The sequence below is a fragment of the Sus scrofa genome, chromosome 6 (genome assembly GCF_054392235.1).
Source record: "Sus scrofa isolate SSC_HxYL_T2T_F1_AM1 chromosome 6, Sscrofa_HxYL_maternal_Yorkshire_Landrace_v2.0, whole genome shotgun sequence".
NCBI lineage: Eukaryota > Metazoa > Chordata > Mammalia > Artiodactyla > Suidae > Sus > Sus scrofa.
In genome coordinates this window covers 2,105,570-2,129,945 of record NC_139388.1, presented here as the reverse complement: position 1 = coordinate 2,129,945, position 24,376 = coordinate 2,105,570, and the positions used below count along the sequence as shown (strand labels likewise).

The following is a 24,376-nucleotide window of genomic DNA, read 5'->3' as shown; positions in this document are numbered from 1 at the left end:
CCAAGTGCCTGCCATCACAGAGCCCCCCCCCAAGAAAAAGGAGCTTTAGGAGGGAGCCCACCTTCATGGCCCGCCCTCCCCAAAGTCTTCTTCCCGCTTGGCAGTTCCTGATGCCTCCCCAAAGGCAGCTGCGTGTCTCGAGGTTTCTAGTCATTCTCAGTGGGAGCGATGGTCTCGTGCTGGCTCCTGTTCCTCCTGGAGTCTGTTGGAATCCGCCGCAGGCCGGCTCGTGGGCTCCCTCCGATGGGTGCGTCCTCCGGCAAGAGCAGGAAGACACCTGCTCGTGGCCAGATGCCAGCCCCTCCCCACCTGCGCTGCAAGACCTGGGGCAGGGCTCGAACGTGGAAAGCCCACGGGGCCTTGGCTCTGCTGCGATGCTCTGGGGATTTGCATAGGGAAGCAAGCACCACACATACAACTTCCACTGTAAGAGCAGCACGGCCGCTTCCCGTCCGGCCAGGGTGCGCTAGAGGCAAACGGCAAGCAGAGGAAAGAATTTGCCATTCATGACTCGGGGAAGCGGGGTTCCTGGTCAGTGCAGGGGCCCCGAGAGTCCTTGATTTGTGTGACTCACCTCGTTAGCCCCCAGGACAGCCCAGCCGTCAGGCCATTCCTTTGCGGCCCCATCTCATGGAGAGGAGATGAGCGCGGGGCCGCATGGCCACCGTCAGGGCGAGGCTGGACTCGCAAGCAGGTCTGCTGTTCCAGGGCCCAAGTTCTGAACCCCTGCAGCGCACGCCTCCTGGCTCCATGTGGGCCACGAGCTGCCCGCGACCTGTCCACCGGGAGCCCTTCCTGCCTGCCCCACCCCGAGGGCAGCTCTTGCCTCCTCCGCCTCCAAAGCTCTGCTGGGATCTGGCCCTGGTGCAGCCCTGTCCCCGCCTGTCCGGGCCCGACTCCTGGGGAGGGTATCCGTCTGGGGTCCAGACTTGCCGAGTACCCGCTGGGTGTGGCCCTGGGACACGCAGACACAGTGCCCAGGCCCGGACCCCCTCCTGCGCTGTGGATAAAGCGGGGTCACGGCAGGGCACTGGGGCTTTGTGTGGGGGGGAGGCTGACTCGAGGACGCCGTCTCCTTCTCCTCCTGGCCTTGGTTTCTTCGTCCTGGGATCTATCAAACCAGCTTCCCGTGGCTGCAGGGGCCCCCGTGAGATGACTGAGAGGAAATGCTGTGTCACTTGGACAGCGCTTCCCGGGCTACTCTCTGCTCTGGCCGCTGGGCCTCCCCTCTGCCCAGCACAGGCCCCCTGGTCACATGGGTAGTTCCCCTGACCGGCTGGTCAGCCAAGAGCCAGGGCTTCGCTGAAGAGCCGGGCGGGGGGCAGTCTTGGAGGGAAGGGACGCCTCCAGACTGTGGAACAGAAGGGGCCTTGCCGGCCCTCTGCCCAGGCGATGGCCACTGTCCAGCCCGCTGCGTGCCAGCCGGTACCCTCCGAGGTCACCTAGTGTCCAGGCAGCCCTTTCCCGTGCCGAGCACAAGCTGGGGGCTTAAACAACAGGAGGACCCCTCTCCCAGCCCTGGAGGCCAGTCTGAGGTCCAGACGTGCCGTCTCGGCTGTGGTCCCGCGGGAGGACGGCTCGGGCCTCTCCGGGCCCTGGGGGCTGTGGTGCAGCTTGGCGTAGACACCTCTCTCCACTGTCGGCTCCATCGTCGCGGGGCCTCTGTCCCTCCCCTGCCCACTCTTCTGAGGGCCCCCCTTGCTCCGACGGCCCTTCCCAGCAGCCTTGGCTAAGCACCCTGCACAGACCCTTTCAGGGTCACATTGACCCCTTCTGGGCGTGGGCTTTTCTTTAGGGGGGGGGTCACTCCTCAATGCCCGCCAAGGTTTTTGTTTTTGTCCTTTTAGGGCCACACCCGCGGCACGTGGAGGTTCCCAGGCTAGGGGTCGAATCGGAGCTACAGCTGCCGGCCTGCAGCACAGCCACGGCGACACGGAGTCCGAGCCGCGTCTGCAACCTGCACCACAGCTCACGGCAGCGTCCCATCCTTAACCCACTGAGCGAGGCCAGGGACCTAACCCGCAACCTCATGGTCGGTAGCTGGATTTGTTTTCACTGCGCCACAGTGGGAACTCCTCTCCAAGCTTTTTGACTGAGTCCACAGCCAGGACTCTGTTCTTTCCATCTTGATCCTAGACACACACTCAGACACACACACACATAGATACACACAGTCACACACTCACACTCACATTGAGTTAAAACAGCTTCACACCAGCCTGTTTTGTGTGATGCAGGGTTCTCTCCCACTCCTGCTCCTCTTCCATCCGGTTGCAAACTCCCAGAATGATTCCTGCTGAACCAGTGAACCAGAGGCTCTGCCTGTGGCTCCCCGGCTCTTGGCTGCATCGGGGGTCACACTGGGGAGAAGGGGGGAGCTGGCTGCAGAGACCTCGTGAGGCTGGTAAACCCCTCAGCACGAAGCTTCCAGGCAGTGGTCGTTGTACCAGGGCCGGGCTGGAGGCCGAGTCAGCAGGGGCTTGTTCCCGTAGAGACGCCACCGCCAGGACGACCGCAGTTAGAAATGGGTTAGAAACGCAGAGAAGCGTCAGACATGGCTGCGTGGACAACTTGGCAGAGGAGGTTGGCTAGAGCCAGGCCGTGGCTGCGGTGGAGGGTCTCTGTGTCTGCTGATGACCGAGGGGACAGCTCAGGGAAGGGTGGAGGGGCCCCCGCGTTTCCCGGCCAGGGCTCTGCGCCCCGCCCTTCTCCCCCGCCCCTCTGGGGCTCAGTTCCCCGCACGTGGGCGCCTGAATGTGCCAGGCTGGTGTGTCCTCGGGGGCCACACCAGAACCCTGCACATGCCCAGACCAGAAGCAGTGCCCGGAGGGGGGTGTCTGTAGAGGGCGTGTCTGTAGATGGGGGGTGTCTCTAGATGGCGAGTGAGGGATGGCGGGGTGCCCCTGCCCCAGGCAAATGCGGGGGGTTACTGTCCCTGGGGGCACCTGTCCTCATGCACTCACTCACCAGCAGTGATACACAAGCCGACCTTGGGGAAGGGGCCTCCCGGGGGGCATGGGGTGGGGCGAGTGGCAGGTGACACTGAGGCGGGGGCCTGCAGCTGCCCCTGCCCAGCCCAGCGTCTCAGCCGTTCAGTCCAGGCTGCAGACAATGCAGCCTGTGGCCCAGCCACACCTCGCCTGAAAGCAGAGGCCGTGCGCGGCGCGCCCGAGATCCAGTGCGCCTGCACCCCGTCCTTAAACCCACCAGCCCGCACCACAGGCAGCCATTCTGGCGGGACTGGGACGGGCAAGGGACAAGGACAGTCTGCGGCTCCTGGAGGGTTCGGTTCCACCCCTGGAACTCAGCCTGCAGCTGTACCAGGAGAGGAGAAAAGAGGGCATTTTAGGAAAAATGGGCAGCGTTGCAGGGACAATCGTAACGATGGGACAGGTGGGGGCAGGAGAGAGCCTCTGTTCATGTGCACGTGTGTGAATGTTTGTGTGCAGATGCCTGCACGTGTGTGACCACGCATGTCTGTACATGTGTGTGTGACCATGTATGCATGTGTGCATATGTGTGACTGACTGTGCATGTGTCTGAACACGTGTGTGTGACTGTGCGTGCATGCCTGCACATGTGTGTGTGTGTGTGTGTGTGTGTGTGTGTGTGTGTGTGTGTGTGTGGTCCTCAGGCCTTCTGCCTCCTCCTCTGGCCGTGGTCACTTCCAGGAGCTGGGCTGAGAGCAGGTAGCTCCACCGTCAGTACCGCTGGCCCCCTTGGCGCCCGCTTGCAAGCCGCACCTCAGGGCCCAGGGCTGTCATGGAGGGGCCCTGACTCCTGGCAGTGTCACCCCCACTCCCACTCCCTGCTGGCTTCCCCTTACCCCAGACCTCTGGAGTTCCTTTAAATGTTTTTAAAATCGCTTTTGATGGCAGCCTGGCGAGGCTCTGCTCCAGGACTCTGTGCCCACAGAGGCCAGACTCAGATTTCCCCGAGGCCTGAACTGGAGCCTCATTCTTCACCCTTATCCTAGGATCTCGCACCGTGTAGGCGCTTCAAGGGAGCGCTCAGATAAAAGGCCCGTTTCTAGTTGAAAGAAGAAATTGCGGGCAGGGAGGGTCAGGGATGAGCTGGGAGAGTCCCTGGGCAGGGGCCGGCGTCCGCTCCGGCCTTTGGGGGATGAGATGAGTGGAAGGGGTGAGGACGGCGGCCGTGCTCTCCCTGAGGGGCACGGGGGCCTCTGGGAGGCAGAGCGGGCTGCTCTCCGGCCTGGCGATGGGGCGCCCAGAGCTGTAGCGCCTCTGCTGCGGGTCCTCCTTCAGGGGCGGCGATACGCCTGTGGACCCAGGACCAGAGGGTCTCCCGGCAAGGGTGTGTGGGTGCGTGAGCGTGCTCGTGCGTGTGCAGGCTTCTTCCAGCCTGTTAGAGTCTGGGCTCCTTCGGGACAGTGGTTGTGGGTCGATCTGTGTCCCTGAAGGTCAAGTCCCAGCAGCCCCTTCCTGTGCCCGAGACTGTGTTTGGGAAGAGGGTCCTGCAGGCGTTCCTCCCTCAAGGAAAGGAGACCATCACGGGGCGGGGGCGTCGATGCAGAGGGTGGGGCGCTGGGTCTACCAGCCCCGGGTCCCAGGGTCCCACCACCACTGCCCACCGGCTTTCTTCCTGTTGCTGCTCCTTCCTCTGGCCTTTGGTTACTTCACGTCCTCACTTCTCATCCCTGCTCACCTCACCTTTTTGGTCAGAAGTGTGCTTTTCAGAGCAAAGGAGCTTTGGGAAGCAGTTCCTCTGTGGGCTGCAAGTTGGGATCCAGGCCCTCAGACTCTGGAGGGGTCCCCTCACCAGCCCCTCCCTTGTCCCTGGGGCCCCCACACTTTGCCGTGACAGCCCGGGAGACAGTAGCCAGGTCGTGTTGTGGGTGTTTCTCAAACCCACTTGTGTTCTTCACCACTAAGGCCTGGGACGGCACCCAACCCACAGCTGGAGGGGTGCGGGTGCCCGTGGGCCAGGGAGGCTGCCGTGGGCCCCTGGACTCTGGGCTGCCCCTTCCTGGCTGTCCCCATCGCATGCAGCCCAGGTATCCACGCGGGCCCCAGTCTCCCACCTGCCTGAGGTCCCTCCCTCCCAGATGCCCAGAGATGTGGGGAGTGTGCGTTTCCTGGGGCACCGGGAACAAAGGCCCCCGTATTCCCTCCCAGTTCTGGGGCAGAAATCGAAAATCAGGGTGCCGGTGGGGGGCGCTGTTCCCTGGGGATTTCCCCGGGAGGGTCCTCCTGTCGCTCCCGCTCCTGTGACCCCATCCCCTGGTCTTGGGCTCCGCAGCCTGGCCCCGGCACGCGGGAGCCCTGCGAGTTCGGCGATGTGCCTTGGCGCCGCACTTTCCGATTATGAAGCTGAGGCTCAACCGCGTGAATGTCGCAGGATTCCCGGGGGCAGGGCCACGGTGGGACGGGCCCCAGGCAGGGGGTGGAGCCAAGTGGGATGGACACCAGGGAGGAGGCGGGGCAAATAGGGCGCGCCCCGGGCATGGGTGGGGCCACGGTGGGGCGGGGTCCCGGCGGGGGTGGGGCCAAGGTGGGCGGGGCCCAGGCGGGGTGCGGCCACGGTGGGGCGGGGCCCAGGCGGGGGTGGGGCCAAGGTGGGGTGGGGCCCAGGCGGGGCAGGGCTGAGACCTTATGACTCTTACTCTCTCAGCGGAGGGTCTGAGCAGAGAACTGCTCTCTGGGAACAGACATTTTGTAGCACGTTTTGGAGGCTGACCCTGAACTTTCTGAATCTGCAGCTTCTGTTGTTGTTTTTTTTTTTTGGTAACATTCTCATCAAGAAATTTTGAAAACACAGAAAAGTAGATAAATGAGCAAAAAGACACCCAAAGGCAACTATTACTCATGTTTTGGCATATTTATTTTACCCCTTTTTTTTCCTCCTATAAATTGTTTTAATAGTTGAGATTGACCTGGAAAACAATTTTTATCAAGCCCGCGGGCGGCTTGGCTGGGTCAGATATCCTAAGTGGGCCTTATTTTCAGCGTAGGATGTGAGAGTTTGGCAGTGAGTACCGGTGAGCTGAGGGACAGGGTCTGAGTTTGCCCTGAGGACGGGTGTGCACGTGGGCCGCCCTGTCTGGGTGCGAGCTGCCTGTGCCCAGGTGTCTGCGGGGATGCATTCGTCTCCAAGACTCACACACAGACTGACTGCGGCTCCCTGAAATGAATCAGCCAAGAGAGGGACGCAGAGTCCACCAGGACGGAGAGGGAGTGGACGTACATTCTCTCCAGTGTCCCCCAAGAGGACAAGACTTGCGAGACTCTGCTGAGGGCCTTGACTGGACAGCGTTTGCCCAAGTCCCCAGCCCTTCCTAAGACCACCGACCTGTGGACAAGTGGCCCTTGAAGCCAGTGCCCTGCCGGTGGGAACGGCCAGCTTCTGCGGACCCAGGGCCGCTGCCTCGCCCGGCAGGGACTGGGACGAGTAGGATGCAGAAGGCGGGCCGGGCAGTTTGCTTCCCCTCCTGCCCAGACGGGAGGCGAGCGGACACCCATCCACAGAACAGCGGCGGCGGCGGCACACGCAGTTCCCGCTGCTGGTTCTGACTGAGCTGTCTTTGCGTGAAAGGAGTTGATCCTGCACGAGCCGCGGCCGCTCCGCGTGGGGCTGGCGGGAACGCTCCCAGGTGGATGGTGGGGCTCCAGGCGCCTCTGGGGGCAGAGCCTGTGCCCGAGTGGGGGGGAGCGTGTGCACGAGGCAGGGGTGCTGCGAGGCAGGGTTTCAGGCTCCCCTCCCCCCGCCCCCAACACACGGCTTCCTGCAACCGTGGCGTCTGTACATTTTCCCTGTCACTGTGGGGGCCAAGGGGTCCTGTCCGGTCACACCCGCCCTGATGTGCCGTCCGTGGTGGGTCCCTGGTGGGAGCGGGTAGGCTGGGGCCCTTTCCCCAGTGGCATGCTGTTCTGGAGGCTCTGGGCTGTGCTGGTTGACTGTGGGACCCAGAGCCACAGCTGTGCTTTTCGGGGCCCCTCCACCCTGTCCTGCTCTGCTCCTCCCATCTGTGCTTCCAGGTTCCAGGTGCCGTCCGTGGTGACAGGGCGGCGGTTCTGGTTTCAGTCCCACTGTTTTTCCCCACGGTCGCCGCAGAGAGGGGAGTGCAGCAGCGTTGTGGTCACGCTTCCCACGGGAACCTGGAGGTGGTCAGGCGAGGGCTGTCGGCCCTTTGCAGGAGCTGGCCCCAGGCAGGCCCCGGGATGAGGACTGGGAGCGAGGTGTATTTGGGAAGGTGGCTCTGGGAAGAGAAGGAGCCAGCACAGCCGAGGGGACGCCCAGGATCTGGGGGTGGCCGCTGGGGACCCCAAGGTGGTGCAGAGCGTTTGTCCTCAACTCCCCTCCTTGCAGACAGGACGGCCTGTCCTGTGGGGAGCACCGCAGGGGCAGCCCAGATCCCGGAGGCCTGCCTTCCTCCCGGCACCAGCGAGGGGTGGGGTTTAAGCCCTGCTCCTGTGGCCGTCGCGTCTGTGTCGGTTGTTATCGGGATGCTTAAAACGCAGAGTTTGAGACCCCACGATCTGTCGACCGGTGGGAGGGTCGGATCAGAACCTTGTCCTCCTTTCACGAGGCCTCTGCGCCCCTTGACCAGCGCCCGGGTCCCAGGACATCGGGGTGCCCAGGCCGCGTCCCCACCGTGTCGGGAAGGAGCGCCGTGAACCCATAGCCACCCTCAGTCTTCGCAAAGAGTAAGAACGGTCCCTGTCCGCAGTCCTCGCCATGACAAGAGGGGACCCTGGGTGCGACCACATGCCCCTTGCCGGCCGGCCGGTGCCTCTCCCCAGTGGGGCGTGGGTTGGCCTCTCAACTTCTCAGGCCCTTTGGGGGATCACAGCGCTTTCCAGAGCATGGACAGGGCACGGCGGTTTGTGTTGGCCCCTGAGCAGGCCCTTCTCAGCAGTAGGGCATGACCTCGGGCAAGGGAATCGGGGTTTGCCCCGCTGACCTCTTGACGTGTGACCGGAGCTGCTTCTCTGCGCTCTAGGCAACTCACTGACGGGTGTCCAAGCCCTTCTGAGATCGGTGATAGCCAGGAGCTGGGGGCACAGGGCTCAGGGTCTGGCCTCCCGGCAGGCGGGGTGGCCCCTCCCAGCCAAGGGCAGGATGGCTGGAGCTGGACCTGGCCTCCATCCTGTCCTCTGCTGGACCCGAGAGGTGCTGGCCTCCTGAAGCCCTGCCTCTCCAGCCATCCAAGGAGGAGGCTGCTGGCCCGTCCCAGAAGCCTGGACAGGCCACTCATGCTGCCAGGCAACAGAGTGGCAGAGGGTGTGTGGAGCTGCAGCCTGGGGAGCCTGGCCCTTTGCCTGCAGTGTCCCCCCCAACCCCTTACCTGGAGCCCGGCTGCTCCTGTTCCCATCGTGTGGCCTCGGGAGAAGCCCCAACCTTCTCTTCTTACTGGGACGACCCCACGAGGTGAGCCGTCGGTTAACCCCTTCTCTCCCTGCCTGTGTCCCGACGATGAGGCTGCCTGGGGCCGAGTCCACCAGTAGCTTGGCCTCACTCTCTGCCCAGCCTGGGTCTTGGGATATCCTTGGAAAGCCTTTTGGAAAATTGGTCACAGCCACCTTGGAAGGGCCCCTCAGCAGTGGGAGGCGCTGAACGCCTCGTTCCGGAGGTTTCTGCGGGAGGGAGGGCCGTGTGCACAGGCGTGCAGTACAGCGGGCAGGCGCCCCAGTGACCAGTGACTTCAGAGTCTGGTGCGATGAGAGAGTTTGCTTAGGCTTTAAAAATCCACCAGGCCACACATGAAATCGGAGTGCACCCCGAGCCTCTGACGGGCCCCTCCTCCCCGGGGAATGTGGGCTTGTGAGCCCAGACACTGGGGACACAAAGCAGCTTTCGGGGAACGGCTCCACCGACTCTGGGATGGTGCCTGACGTGGAGGTGGGACGCAGAGCGAGCCTGGCGTTGGGGGCGCTGCCCCGCTGTCACCTGCGTTTTGGGGGTCCCTCCGCCTCCACGCCCTGTTCTCTGCCACCCACCCCCAAGCCCCCTGAGAATCCTCAGCAGTTTTGAACCTTGGTTTGGAGATTTGGCCCCATTGGTCAGTGGGTTTCCACGTGTGGTTTCTGCAGGAACTTTGCTGTTTAAGTGATTTTTCTGAAATATGAAATTATCTTTTTCCTTTCCGAGTGAGCTCACCCACTGGTTTTGGTGGGGGCGGGTTCAAGGCGGGGTGGTGGGGGTACCCCTGAACCGAGAGGAGAACGCTGGGACCCGCCATGGACACGGGCTGCTGAGTCTCGGGTGCCTCAGTGACAGAGGGTCCCGCCCCCTCCCGTCCCCCGTGAGCCAAAGGATTTCAGAACATCTTCTTTCATCAGCACCCCCGGGCCGGGCTTACCTCCCTCGGGACCAGCTGTCCCGGGAGCCAGGAGCCCTGTGACGCGGGGCAGGGAGCCCGCTGGTCCCAGGGGCGCCGAGGAGCCCGGCGGGGGCTGGGCCCAGCTCGGGGCATCTACTGGGGCCACCGGAGGGCCTCGCCTCGCAGGCCCCGCGCTCCTGTGTTGGGAGGAGGTGGGAGGAAGCCCCGCTGGCTGACTTGGCGGTTGTTTTCTGAGGAACCGCAGCCTGGACGGGAGGTCGAGCCGTGTCCGGATGGTGTTTATCTTTCCCGTGTCCTGGAGCCTCAGAATCCCTACCTGGCTGGAAGCAGAGCCCCGTTCCGCACAGGCTGGGGCGGGCTGGACGGAGGGCACTCCGCCGCCTGACTCACGAGGTGGGCGTGAGGCAGGGCTGCTCCCCTCCCGCCTCCGGGGCCTGGGAGAGGGTTTACCACGCGGCCCTGGGCAAGCCTGCCTCAGGCCGTGCACCTGCCCTCCCTCCCCTGCCCCAGCCCGGACCCTGGGAGGGAAAGAGGGTCAGCCAGGGTCCCAGGTCCCCACTTGGCCCAGGGACACGGGTGAGTGGTGGGGGTGGGGGGAGCACCTAGGGTGACACGTTGCTGCCCTGCCTCCAAAATCCTGGTCTTCAGGGGCCCAGGTGCTCAGCCTGCACCATAGGTGACAGCGCTGCCCCCGAGGCCCCCTGGCCTCAGAACTGGGGTTTAACGGCTTGTTTCTGGGGGTTTGCCTCTCATCACCACCGGCTTCCAAGCAGGCCTGGTACCCCAGGTCCCTCCTTTTCCACAGACACCCTCGTGTGAGTTACACGATCCCCCCAGCACACACTGGGGCTGGGAGGTGGTGCCCGCAGACCTGCCCCAGCAGCCTCCCCTGCCGGGCCAGGCCTCTCCTGGGACCCCGACCCACCTCAAAGCTGGCTTTGCAACCAGCCCTGCTGGCTTCCAACGCAGCTGTTCCTTCCACTGTGTCGTGAGGTTTTCAGCCGAGGGGGCGCTCGCCCCGACCTGAACTTCTACCCCCTGCGCTGGCGTCCTGGCGAGCAGCCTCTCCCGCCACCTGGGGCTGAGGCGGAACGACCCCAGTTCGCCCTTCGGACTCGTGAGATGAGGCGGTCTACGTCGGCTTCCCTCGTCAGGGCACGTTTAGGTTTCCAGAAAAGCGAGCCGTGAGGACAGCGGTGACCCTCTGCCGCCGCGTCCCCCATTGTTAGCGTTGGGCCGTGTGGCGCGGGTTCGGGCCCGGGGCCCTCACCATCCTCCCTGCCCCCTCCCCCCCATCCTTTTCCTGTCTCCCTCCTCCTGCCTTTTCCAGAAGGTCCCGTGGCTCACGCAGCCTTCTCGGGCCCTTCCACCTAGCAGTGTGTGTTGCAGGCCCCCATGTCTTTTCACGTTTTCACATCATTTCTCGTGCTGAGTGCCGTCCACTGTCCGGTGTGAATTTACTCACCCGTCCTGCCTGGAGGGCGTCTCAGTCGCTTCAGGTTTGGGACAGGTATGCAGGAAGCTCCCCCGCCGCCCCCAGTGTCCATCCATCTGCCCCCGTGGTCCACTCCAGGCCACTTGGCATCCACGAGCCCAGCAGTGCCCGCAGGTGGGGAGGGAAGGAGAGGGCAGAGTGAGGAGGGAGAGGATTCGGCCCTGTGTCCCCACGTGGGGACAGAGCCGCATGGGTGACGCGTGCTGGGGAGGCGGGGGAGGCTGCCCTGGCCCACCTCAGGCAGCTGCCAGGGCCTCTGGAGGCCCAAACCGCCCCTGGAGATGCCAGGTCCACCCAATTTAAACTCTTAAAAATGCACATATCTGAACAGTTGGGGCCCACGGGGTGCAAAGTGAGGTTGGTATTTCCTGTTGTCCCCTCAGACCCCTCAGACCCCAGTCTTCTCCAGGAACGGGGCAGGGCCATGGCCTGGATGGGACTGGGGCAGCCTTTGCTGTTTCCACCCCCCCAGAGCCTCTACAAGCCCATTGTCCTTTGTCGAGAGAAGCCAGCCGCTCTGCTTTGTAGCAGAATTGTTGGGTAAAGACCCCTCGGCCGAGGGATCATGTGGTCGGTCTTCCACAGACCTGGCACCACACCCCCTGCAGCCCTCGCCCTTGGCTGGGCATCAGGAGTCAGGTCCAGCCCCTTGCAGTGAGTCCCCTTCCCTTCCTGCCCTGGGTTGACTCTGGACCAAATGATGCATGAGTGACAGTTTCCATCTTGCAAGTCAGCTGGGATTGATTGGTAATGGCTGCCTGGAGTGCTGGATCCATACTCCGTGGTGGATTGGGCAGGTCTGACCGGGTGCGGTAGTGGGGAGTGGCGTTGCATTCAAGACTCTGCCATCTTGGAGTTCCCGTCGTGGCGCAGTGGTTAACGAATCCGACTAGGAACCATGAGGTTGCGGGTTCGGTCCCTGCCCTTGCTCAGTGGGTTAACGATCTGGCGTTGCCGTGAGCTGTGGTGTAGGTTGCAGACGCGGCTCGGATCCCGCGTTGCTGTGGCTCTGGCATAGGCCGGTGGCTACAGCTCCGATTGGACCCCTAGCCTGGGAACCTCCATATGCCGCGGGAGCAGTCCAAGAAATAGCAACAACAACAAAAAGACAAAAGACAAAAAAAAAAAAAAAAAAAAAAAAAAGACTCTGCCATCTGGTGCTCCAGGTCTTGGGGCCTTTCTACGCATCTCTGTGATTTTTGTACGTAATCCAGAATTATGAGTTGGTTGAACAGGCCAGGGAAAGATTGAAGACTGGTCGGGTTGATTTCATTTTTTCCTTTTATGTGGCTAAGAAGAGGAAGAGAATTCTTTAGGTTTTTGACCCTGACCTGTGACACAGGTGTGCAGGGAACTGCAGGGTTCTTTGGTCTGCTGCTTTGCCTTTGGAGAAGGCCTGGAATGGGCCAGGGTGTCCTGGCCTAGAAAGGCCAGGTGGGCGGCAGGGGCTGAGGAGGCACCAGTTCTGGAGCCATGGCCCCCTGTCCCACCCTCCCAGCCACCTGCTCCCCTGCACAGTGGAGCTGAAGGCCGGTGCCCGCTGCCCACCTGGCCCGGCGGTCTGGTTGGAGGGGCGGGTCTCAGCAGCTGGCCCGCCCAGCCTGTCCCAGTGCCCGGAGGAGGCACTGACGCTGAGGACCCTGAGGGCAGATTCGTCGTTCCTCTACCACCTGTGACGGCAGAGGAAGGGTTGCAGCTGGCAGTGGGCGGGGGGCGGGCTGGGTTTTCCATGTGCAGCTCAGGCGTGGAGGGCGTGCTGACCACCTGGCCCCCACATCCATGCCCGCTGCAGGGGACCCAGGGGCCTGTAGTGATGAGGGCTGCTCGGAACTTGGGGTCTGTGTAGAGACACCAACCGGGAAGCGTAAGGAAGTGTCTTCAGAGCTGAGACAGGCCAGCAACGAGGGGCAGCCCGGGGGTGGGGGTGGGGTCTCTGCAGACACAGAGCCCTCGGCGGAGGGGGCTCTCTGCCTTTAGGGGGCACTGCCATGCCCGGACCTGGCTCGGGGCTGTCGGAACCAAAAGGGCACTGGTGGTGTGAAAAGCCCCCAGGCCTCGGCCCCTCCCGAGTCTGCACCTGGGACCCTCAGCATGTCCGTGGCAGGGGACCCCTCCTCCTGCGGCCCCAGCTGGCCGCAGCGTCCTCACGGCCTCGGCACAGCTGTCCCCACGCACATGCACACCCACACTTCCCACGCACGCGGCACGCACACACTCCCGTGCACACACGCCTCACCCATGCTCACGTCCACGTCCACATCTGCACACCACATGTCGGCTCACACGCTCAGCTGGTGGACGGGCATGGTGGGGCCGTGGTGGGGGTTAAAGGCGCTTCCGTGGCTTTGTGAGCGGTTCCTGTGCTGGGCCCTGAGCGGCCCAGGAGACGGGGCCCCCGAGGTCGTGCATCCTCTGCCTGAGGCCGAGTCCGTGGCGACAGCGGTGAGCGGGTCCTCTCGTCAGGGCCCAGGGGCGCGACCGGAGGACGGACGTGTCCGGCACAGTGGTCTCTGTGTTGCGCTGTGCGGACTGGGGCTCCCAGAGGGTCTGTGCCCGAGCCCCCAGGGCAGGGACGGGTGGCACCAGGTCACCCTGATCTCCTGGCTGGCATCCCACTGGGCAGCCCGGGAGCCAGGGCAGGGCCCGGGGAGGACGCTGTTCCTGAGGTGGATGAGGTGACATGGAGGGCGTGCTGGGGCACATCCACCACTGACCAGGAGCCCGGCCACCCCCACCTGCCCCCGGGAGGCAGGCCAGTAAGGGACCTGGAGCCACAGGCTACCCGCTTCATTTGGAGGGTGGCGAGGCCAGGGTGAGGGCGCCCAGCAAGCCCACCCAGACGCTGCCGGCAGGGGAGGACGGGCTGCCATCGTGCCCTAGAACTGCCCGGGAGTGGGAACCCGGGGACTTTCACATGCCAGGCCCTTCCGTGCCGCGTCCACACGGCCTATAGAAGGGGAGCTGTCTGCGTGTTTTCAGATCCCAGCCGCCCTAAGCCCCAGCAACTCCCTCCCCGTGTCCTTCTGCCTGTCCACTCAGGGTGGATCCACCTGGGTGGACGACACAGACTCAGGGGCTAAGCCCTGCCCCCGCCCCCGCTCCGGGCCAGCCCACCGCCTCAGCTCCCCAGACCCCCCTCGAAGGCTCCCTTCTTACCCCAGGCCCCGAGTGACACCCGGGAGGTGAGCACAAGGGCTTTCAGAGCTCTTGTTCGACTGCATGGACGTGCAGACACACTCACAGCCACACTCGCATGTGCACAGGCTTAATACACACACTGACGCACACACACCCTCACCCACACGATACACTCAGACCACGCAGAGTCCGCAGCCCGACCAGTAGGAGCGTTAGGAGGGCTGTTGGCACGGTGTTGGGCGGGCAGCGTGGAGATGAGGCGCGCACGCCTGGCGGAGCCCGGGGCTTCGGAGGAGGCCGCCGTTCGCGTGGGTTTGGGAGGATGAGTAGGAGTTTGCTGGGCAGCGAGCAGGGGACGGCCAGAGCAGGATGTGCGCGGCGAAGGTGAGCAGCTTGTTCTGGCTGGTGCCTGGGGCGTGTCGCCCCGGCCTGCACGGGCGCAGGGATGCCGGGGGAGCTTGCTGAATGCAAGTTCAAGGTCAGTTCCCCCACTGGGGTGACTGAGGTGGGACCCCGGAGTCAGCACCTGGGCAGCTGTGATACAGGGTGTGCCCTGAGCACACGAGAGACAGGCCTGGGGGGGCCGGGAGGGCTGAGGGAGAGGAGGGGCTGGAAGGCCGTGGGCAGGCCTGACCCGCCACCTGCCCTGAGGGCTGTGCACCCCTTCTGCGGCCACAGGGAAGAGGGGGACACGGGCCTGCCACTGCCGGGATGACCACCTGGACCAGGTGGCCAGACCCCCATAGCAGGCGCTGCCCAAGGGTGGAGCGAGAGCAGGACATGTGTCCTCAGGGAGCCCAGTCTGGGCACAGGTGTCCCCAGATCCATGTGCTGTCACCCTAGGACAGAGGGCTCTTCACAGAAAGCGGGGGCCCAGCACTGGGCTCGACCTGCCCTGGAGGAGGTGGGCTGGTCCAGACCTTGAAAGATGGCGCCCGTGCTGGCAGGCGGCTTTCTTCTCTGCCCGGGGGTCCCCACCCAGGGGCAGCTTTGCCCCCAGGACACTTGGCGATGTCTGGACACGTTTCTATTGTCACACCTTGGCAGGGGAGGCGGCACTGGCATCTAACAGGTGGGGCCAGGGATGCCGCTGAGCACTCCCAGTGCGAGGACGCCCCCCAGGGGGTTACGCATTTCCTGCAGCTGCTGCAAAGGACCACGACCTGGGGCTTCAAACCGCAGAATTTATCCCCACCCTGGAGGCCAGAGTCGAGTGCGGGCGGGTCCACCATCCGGGCAGAGGCCCTGCGGGAGGCTCCTTCCTTTGTCTTCCCCAAGTTCAGTGCCTGTCTTCTGGGGACACGGTTTATGTCGGGCCCCAAATGGTGGTAGCGCCGAGGGTGGGAAGCCCTGCACCATGTGCAAAGCCTGTCGCCGGGTCGACCCGGATGGCCACCCCTGGGCGCCTGCCCTCCTGGGGCTGCAGACCCTGCCCTGACCCGCAGGGCCCCCACCCGCAGCTCCCCCGCCGCGGAGGGCCTGCCAGCCCTCCCTCTGTGGCTTTCACCAGGAGGGTTAGGGGACACCAGTTCGGCTGTCTGGGCTTCGTGGCTGTCACAGCCGTGGGCCGCGTCCTGGCGGGGAGGGTGCTGTGTTCTCCTCGTGGAGCGCCTCACCCTGGGCCGGGTGACCGGCCGAGCCAGAGCCGGGAGGGTCCCTCCGGGGGCGGGCCCCACGCAGCAGGTGGGCCGGTGGCCGGCGCCTGTTCTCGTGGGGGCTGCGCTGGGCCCCGGCCTCCTGCGCCCTCTGCTCCTCCTGGCCCCGCCGCAGAGCTGTCTGAACCGAGTGCAGGGGCCACTCGGGGGTCGGTGGCCATGGGCACAGAGGCGGGGAGGCGGGCGCGGGGCTCTGCTCACGGCGGTTCTGAGGCTGGGAGGCAGCTCCGGGGGTGGGCAGGGCCGGGCTCTCCCGCGGCCGCTCTCTGGCCGTGCGGACGGCCGCTGTCTCTGTGTCCTCGCGTGGCTGTCCCTCTGTGTCCGTGTCCTGACCTGGTCTTAGGAGGTCGCCAGCCATGTTGGGTCGGGGCCCGCCCGTGACCTCATGAACGGCCTCTCTCAAGACCACAGGTCCAGTAACAGGCACACGAGGTCCCGGAGCTTAGGGCTCCAACACAGGCATTTGGGAGGGTCGCAGTTCATCTGTATGAGATGGATCCGAGGTTCCAGCGTGGGCGCCCCCCTCTCCCCGGCCAGGGTCCGGGACGGCTTGCTGAGGGTCGGCCTCCCGAAAGGGTCAGCCCGGTTCCCCGGCGAGGATGCCAGCCATTGCCCGAAAGCATGAGCCGTCTGTCACACACGAGGCTTGGCAACTCGTCTGAAGACTCGGGGTGTTTACACGTTCCCGGGATGAAGGGCAAAGCCAAGAGGCAGAAAGCCGCGCAGCTCTTCCCTCCTGCTCTCTCAAGCTGCGGCCGGGCCGGCTGGGAATCATGAGTCAGGGAAAATCCTTTCTGAAGGAGCAAAACAAAAGGAACAAAGGCCATTTGACTTGCTGGCTGAGCCCCGGGGGAGACGCCGACTGTCTGCGCTGAGAATGTTTACTGTCCTCGCCCCCAGCTCGGGGCCCCCTGGCCAGCGTCTGCATTCCCCTGTGTCCGCTCCCCAGATGCTGAAGTCACTGCTTATAATGGCACAGGATGTCAGGAGGTGGCTCTCAGAAGCTGGAAAAACAGTGACGCGGCCTCAGCCGGCACTGACTCATTGGCTCCACGCGGAAGCTCCATCCCCGGGCACCCACCTGAGGCGGTCTGCTGGTTCCCTGGACACCAGTGTGGGCCCGTCCATTCACAGCCTGCCAACAACACTGAGCGGTCCTGTGCCCTCCAGACGGCATCCAGGCCCTGTCTGCAAACGGCTTCAGACCTCAGTGGGGAAGCAAGGCAAACACAACACCTGGATATTTCTCTCTGGGCAGAGTGGGCGCCCCTCAATGGTGGTCACACTTGGTGCTTGTCCCCTCCTCTGTAGCTGTCTGCTGATGGACCCCCAAAGGCTGCACTTCTCAGGGAAAGTCATACCTCATGCCACCTGTGTTTCAGGTGAACATGGGAGAAGGAGCATTTCAGAACCTCACGCTCCTCGGAGAGGTTGTAGGGGGTGCTAGAGAGTAGCTGCTGCACTGCGTTTTTGGATGGATGGGTGGATGGATGGATGGGTGGATGGATGGTTGGGTGGATGGATGGGTGGATGGATGGATAGTGGATGGGTGGATTGGTGGATGGATGGGTGGATGGATGGATGGTGGATGGTCGATGGGTGGATGGGTGAATGGATGGTGGATGGGTGAATGGATGGATGGATGGATGGATGGGTGGTGGATGGGTGGATGGGTGAACAGGTAGTGGACGGATAGTGGATGATGGGATGGGTGGATGGGCAGGTGATGGATGAATGGATGACGGATGGTGGATGGGTGGATGGATTGTTGGGTGGATGGGTGGATGGATGGTGGATGGGTGGATGGTGGATGGATGGATGGATGGATAGATGGGTGGATGGGTGGATGGATGGATGGATAGATGGGTGGTTGGGTGAATGGATGGTGGATGGGTGGATGGATGGTTGGGTGGATGGGTGAATGGTGGTGGATGGATGGATGGATGGGTGGATGGATGGATAGATGGGTGGATGGTGGTGGATGGATGGATGGATGGTGGATGGGTGGATGGATGGATGGATGGGTGGATGGTGGATGGTCGATGGATGGATGGATGGTGGATGGTGGATGGGTGGATGGTGGTGGGTGGATGGATGGATGAACAGATAAGGTGTGGGTGGATGGACGTGTGATGAGGGGTGAGCCTAAAGTAGCACCTACCTGTGACATCAGGGTCATGTCATGTGCTCAGGGATGTGGCTCAGAAAGCCCAAGATGGGAAAAGTGGAGAAACGGGTCTTCCCCGGGAGACCTGGAGTTTGTTGCCATGACCAGAAGAGGTGCCCTGCCAGCCCGCCACTGCCAAAGGGAAGACGCAGACCACCGAGGACCCCCCGGAGACTAGGCTTGCCCTCCCGCCCCAGGCTCTTGGTCTCTGGGCTGCCTCACCGAGCCTTGCTGCTGTGAGGGAGGAGCAGGCGGGGCGCGCCCGGGGCGGTGCCTTTCTGATGAGGATGTCCCCGGGTCGGCAGAGGCGCGGTCGTGGGCACAGGCCGCCACAGCACGAGGCACGCAGGGCAGACCCCGTCAGGATGTCAGCAGCAGGGTGACTCAGCGGCAGGGACAACTGCGACCGTCTCTGCAGGTTCGCAGGCCGCGCGGGTTCTCTGGCCCAGAAGCGGGGAGGATGTGTCAGCTCCGGGCCTTTCCCACCCCGGTCCAGCCCCTCCCACGCTCCCCGCGGCTCATGGAACCGTGACTGAGGCTGGGAGGTCAGTGGCCTGGGACAGTCAAAGGCCGACTGGCAGTGGTCACCGCTGAGCGTTCCCAGATGAGTCACCGCGTGACGGTCCCCTTCCTCACCCCCGCACCCTCCCGTGAGTCAGGCCTCCTGGCCTCTTTTCAGGCCTTGTCTCGGGATTGTTGCGGCTTGTTTACCCCAGAGAGGCCGCTCCAGGAACCCCCCATCCAACCACCAGCCAAGACGAGCGCAGAGTCCGCCTGCTCGGTGACCATGACACCGGGCTGGGTGGGAGCAGTGTGCGACGGCTGGACGTCCTCCAGCCTGTCCACAGGCCAGGTGGTGGCTCTGGCTCACACAGCAAAAGCGGTCGGGGGGGAAGACCACTGGGCGCGGAGGGTCAGTGCTGCTCGTGGCCTGCCCTCTGCGCCATCAGCCGGGCCTGCAGCCCCCCAGGCCCGTCCCATCCCATCCTCCTGGGCCTCCCGCGGGACTGTGAGCTCCACCTCGCTTACACCTACAGCCCCGCGGCTGCACCCTAAGAGGTTCGGAAAGGTGTGCGTTCGTCTCCTCGCTGCTTCCTCCAGCATCCCTTGTGTAGCTGCAGGGCCGGGTACAGCGTCCACCTTCAGACGAGCAGAAGCAGGAGCCACAGGGATGGGGGAGGCAGGCACGGCCGGGGCAGTGGTCATGGAGGACTGCCTGGAGGAGGGGAGTGTGGCGGTGAGACGTGTCGGCTGGCAGAGGAGCCGGGAGGAGATGTCTGGCACTGGGGTCCCCACTTCAGCGTGTATCCGATTCTGCTGGAGCCACTGTTAACACACAGGCGGCTGGGCCCCCCACCAAAGCTTCTGATCACGAATTACGTTTCTAACCAGTTTCCCATGGTGCTGATGCTGCGTCTCCGTGTGAGGACTGCTGCTCTGGGGAGAGCGAGCTGCCCCTTCAAAGGATGGAGGTGACCGTGTGAGTGAGTGAGGCCTGCCTGGCGTCGCTTTCCCTGGCGGAGCTGGGCCGACGTGGACGAATCTCTGGTGTACCCGGTGGACGAGGACACGTCGGCCGGGCCCGAGGCTGACTCCGCGTCGGTCCTGCACTTGAAGATCAGCGCTGACTGGGTCCCCGGACGCCGTGGCTAAGGCCGGGCGGCTCCGCAGGAGGAGGAGCGGGAAGGAGCACGCCTGTCTGTGGCACCCGGAGAGGACCACAGTGGGGTGACCCTGCAGACACGCGGCCTTGCTGGGTCTCCTTCCTCCCGACTCTGGCCCCTGTTCATCCGTCGCCCACCGAAGGCTCCGCTCGCAGCTGCTGCCCCTGGGCCTTGGTTCCCCTCCCAGGTCGCTCGATGAGGGTCCCCAGAACCAAGGGGACCCCACCAGCGGGGGAGGAGCTGCTCGTCTCTGTGGAGGATCAGGCCTGGACTGACGCGTTCCTGCCTCTGTCTACCCCCTGCACCTGCAGGCTCATGGGGAAGGGAGCCAGGGAGAACCCCATCACCTGCCAGCCGCAGCGGCCACTCCGAGGCCCACGATTCTGAGCTGGGACTCCGCTCGTCAGGACACAGGGTCTCAGCACATCAGCTGAGACCTGGAGGGGGAGCAGGAGGGGGTGAAAGTGGAGGGGGGGGAGCATCTGCGGAGCTGGGCATGTTGTCATGGACGTGCAGCCTGGAGCTGTCTGGGACGTGTTGCAGGGTCCCTGGGTGGCGGGGGAGCCGGGCAGTTAGTCTGGGCGCTTTCTGTAGCCTCAAGAGGAAGCCGCCAGTCAGATGCCCCACTTGCTTTCCCCAGCCTGGCCGTCTGGCTCTCCCCCCTTGACCCTGAAAGAGCGCCTTTCCCCTTCAGCAGAATACAGCGGGAAAGCCGCAGCTGGCCCCTGAGGCTGGGCAGAAAGGCTGCATTCTCCCGCTTGCTGGAGGTCTTGGGCGGGGCTGCACGTGCCGGTGTGGGAGCACGGCTGGCCTACTCGCTGCCCTAGTGGGCGAGGGTCCAGGTCCAGCTCCAGACGCAGAAAAGGGACCCCACCCCGATGATACCAGCCCCACCCCAGTCGAGGCCCAGACACCCACCTCTTGACGTCAGCATCCATGGGCCTCTTTCGGGGCAGGTTCCAGACCGTGACGTAGCGTGGACAGAGCACCACTGCAGCTGTAGAGTCTTGACCAGTGGGGAGGCCACTTGCCCTGCCCAGGGGGATCAGAACTGTCCATTCAACGGCCGGGTCCAAGTCCAGATGAGGCCCGGTGCTGGATGCGGCAGCTTATGGGCAGAAGAGAATATGATTGGCCACTTCTCGGGGGTCAGAGAAAGCCCTTTCTGGGGGAGGAACATCACTGAGATAAGGAGAAGCACTTAGAAGCCACCGCGGACATTGTCAAGAAAATGAGTCGGTCAGGCCAGCCGAGGCCAAATGTGGACGCGTGGGCTCCTGGATTTGCGTCTGAGCCAAGCCTGGCGGGGAGGATGTCCTTGGATCCTCAGCATCCCTCCCGCCGCGCCCGCTTCAAATCTAGAGGCGCTGTGACAGCATGGAAGTCCCCCCAGTTAGTTGTAGTGGATGTTAAAGCCGGGAGTGCGCTCGAGGGCCGGGGCGGGGTGGGGTGGGGAGAGGGGTCGGCTGTGAAGCCGGATGAGAGAGAGAGTGCTGCTGTAGCAAGTTTATGAACTGAGTACAGCAGATCTTTGGAGCTGGGGACGTTTGTGGTCGTTTCCCTCAACTCCTGCAGGTCACAGATGAGGAAACTCAAGAGCCTGGAGACACGGCTACTCGCGTAAGCAACTCAGCTGAGCTGGTGGAGCTGGGACTGCAGCCGGGCTGCGTGGGGGGGCCACGGTCTTCCCTCCGTGTTAGGATCCTGAGTGGGTTTCCTTCTCGCCACGATCTTGCCAGGGGCCCGCACAGGCCCCGCACAGGCCCCGCCCTCTTTCCCTGTGTGTGTGAGTCTGCATTCTCCACTCTGGTTTTACTGCATCATTTGCCCCTCTGTGCTCCGAGACGACACTCCTGTCGATTGCTGCGGGTTCTAGGAAGACGCGTCGGACGGTGCAGCCCTCTGTGCCCCTTTCTAGCCTCTCCGGCTGCTCCAGACCCTCTGCCTTTCCACATCCCTGTCAGACACAGCTTTTCCATTTCCGCCCCAAGACGGAGTCTTCGGGGCTTTGACTGCCTCGAACCTGAAGGTAAATTGTGCCGCACATCGACGTCGTGAGGGCATTCACCGACGGTTCGTAGAGTCCATGAACATGGCACACCTCTCCGTTTAGTCCTTCCAAGAGTGCTTTGCAGTTTTACTTGTAATTCTTCAGCAGCTCTTTAAGACGCAGACATACCAGATGTGGGTCCTGTTCTCGCTTCGTGAGTGTCTGGTGTCTGGAAGGGGCCGAACACGTGGACGTCAACCCCGAGCAGTGGAAGACAAGTTGTCATTCACAGCCAAGGGGCCAGACGCCCTTATTAGCATGTTGCCTTGTTTGTTCTCCAAACGTTTATCAAGCATCAACAATGCGTCCAAACACCGAGAACGTGGTGCTAAACCGGGTGCCCCCCACGAGCAGGAAAGTCGCTAGTGATGCTAAACGCCGTCTGGCCTCCTTTGTGGGCCTGCGCTTGCTACACGCTCCCCGTGTTCCCTGATTCCATCTGCACAGCCGTAAGGCGAGTGCTGTTTGAGGCCTGTTTTACCCTCGAGGTCTTCGGGGTTAAACGTCTTGGACAAAGTCCCCAGCTGATCGGCAAAGGAGCCCCAAACCCCGCAGCCCATCCATGGGCTAAGGCCTGGGGAAACGGAGCTGCGTAACTGAGCTGCGTGTGAGACGCCAAGGAAAGCTCTCGATTCACTTCCCTTGTCTTAACACCCCCTCTTCCCCAGCTCCGGGAATGAGATAAACAGAATGGATGGGCCGGCGGCTCCTTTTCAGCCTGCAGATTCGGACCACTCTTCTCAAATGCTGCGTGGGCTCTGCTGCCCTCTGTGCAGTGGAAGGAAACACTCGTAAAATAAACGAGCAGGTTTGGAGCCACCCGAGGCTACTGCAGCTGAGTCTAGCACACGCCAATGGAAAAGGCTTTGGTAGCTTAAAGGAAAAGATGCAGGAGTCAAAGAAAACAGCAGAACCAAGTTGGCTTCCGTGTGTGGGGCTCGGGGAAGAGCCCCCGAGGGCTACGTCTGAGTTGCTGCGTCAAGGAGGAAGGAGGGGGCTTCAGGACTGCTTGGACGATGTTTGATTATTTTGTTCAAGGAGGATTTCCTGGAAGGAAAGCGCCCGCTCAGCCCAGCTCAGGAGCTCAGAACCCCCAACCTCGCGGCCTGGGGCGCCATCCCCCACCACCGGTCAGCTTTCACAGATGCGGGGGCGCCCTGGAGCCACGGCTGGAGGAGGTCCCGCCCAGAAGGGGTCCGAGTTCACGCGAGGAGCTGGGCTCGCAGTTTCAGGCGGGAGCGCGGGCGGGCACACTTGCTCGGGTGGAGCTGCTTGGGAGATGCTAAGGGGTGTAGCGTTTGGCACCCACCCTCTGTTTCTGTAGAGGCTCAGAATGGAAGAGCTTGGGTTGACTACAGTACTAACAGGCGTTCCGTGGTAGCAAAGCACCCACGGCGCGGCAGCCTTGCAGCTGGGATCGCGGAGCTGGGCCCCAGGAGAGGAAGGTGGACACAAGGACACGGCCTTTGTCCCGAGCTGCCCACGATGCAGGTGTGACTCCGGTTCCTACTCTACGCTCGGGGAGCCGGGTCTCAGAGGTGCCGTCACCCCCCGGGGTCATCAGCACACCACGGGGAGCCCCTGCCTGTGGGGCCCTGCGGGGCACGTGAGGACCCACCGGCCTCGCCCGGGCTCACGGGCACACGTCCTTCCGCAGGCCTGACTGAGCCACTTCTTCTCGACCCCGCTTAGCTCAGCCCTTCAGAAGACCGGGGACGGTGTATTTGGTTCTTCCTCCGCCAGCAAGCCTGACTTTTAAGAAAGTTGTGCCCACAAAGCAGAAGAAAGTTTGGGAGTAGAGCTGTTGCCTTCAGGGCTCGTGGGCACCTGCCGGCTTGTGGAGAAGAAATTCAGAGACGTCTGCCTGGAGCGGCGGCGGCGAGCAGGCCTTGCCAGGGGGAAGCCTCGCAGCGGTGCCCTCGGCAGGGTCGGGGCCTGGCTGTGGCGGCCCCTCACCTTCCGGGAAGCAGCGCACTCGGGAGACAGTGACACAAGAGCGCCGTCGTCCCAGGCGAGCAGCTCTCAGGAGGACACAGGCTCTCCTACCGTGTGGGCCTCGTAGCTGGAGATACGGAGATGACACTGCAGGATCTTGTCACCAGACCCACCTGGGTCTGCTCCCCCGACAGGTGCTGGAACCAGTCTGCCGACCCCGGGTGGTGGTGAAGGAGACGCAGGTGTGCAGGGTCCGGCAAGGAGAGAGGGGAGCTCCCTGCGGCTGCGGGGGAGGGAGGGGCGCAGGTGCACACGCCGCCGGTTGGTTGGGGGTGATGTTCGGGAACCTCAGGCATCATTCGGGTTCCAGCCGGCCTGGGGTCTCCGTGCCGGTGGGCAGCGTGCCGTCCGCATCCTCTGCCTGGTGGGGTTTCAGCATCGAGCAGGGACGCGGCCCAGGCGCTGGGGGAGGAACCCAGTGGCCTGGACTTCGTCCTGTGGCCGGACTGTGGTTGCTTTCTCTCGCTTGACCGCTTTCCTTTGTGTCTGCATCTTCCCATTTCTCTGATTAAATTTGCTCTTTGGACCTCGGGGAGGCCTAGGAGGCCAAAGCTCTTCTCCAAACAGGAGGCGGGGCACGCGAGGTGTGGGGGGCGGCCCTGGGCGGCCCTGGGGGTCCCGCCAGGCTTCACGCCCGCCTCCTCACCGGGTAGCTGGGGTCTTTGCTCTCTTGGTGGGGGAAATACTCCTGCAACCTGGGATGGCAGGACTCTGGACCCCGGCCCCCAAGGTGACCGCGGGCCATGGCCGCTGGGGACCCACCTGCCTCCAAACAGCCCTGCTCCCCCGCCCCCAGGATGGCCCCAGGGTCCCTCCTCTGTGGCCCCCAGCACCTCCTGGTGCCGATAAAGCACATCGGGGAAAGCTAAGGCAACGTGAATGACGGCGGAGGTCACAGGTGGTCGCCGATG

General features: G+C 63.5%; 1 long non-coding RNA gene across 2 annotated transcripts in view; it reads left to right on the top strand.

Moving 5' to 3' along the window:
* Positions 1 to 23,998, top strand: part of LOC146402139 (uncharacterized) — a 115,192-nt gene extending 91,194 nt beyond the window's left edge. Inside the window, exon 3 of one of the 2 annotated variants that reach the window (XR_014805282.1) lies at positions 19,149 to 23,998. This is a non-coding gene — a long non-coding RNA (uncharacterized LOC146402139). Of the gene's footprint in view, positions 1 to 11,846; positions 11,948 to 19,148 lie in introns of those variants that run through there. The other variant, XR_014805284.1, reaches the window with a different exon arrangement.
* Positions 23,999 to 24,376: the final 378 nt, after the last annotated feature.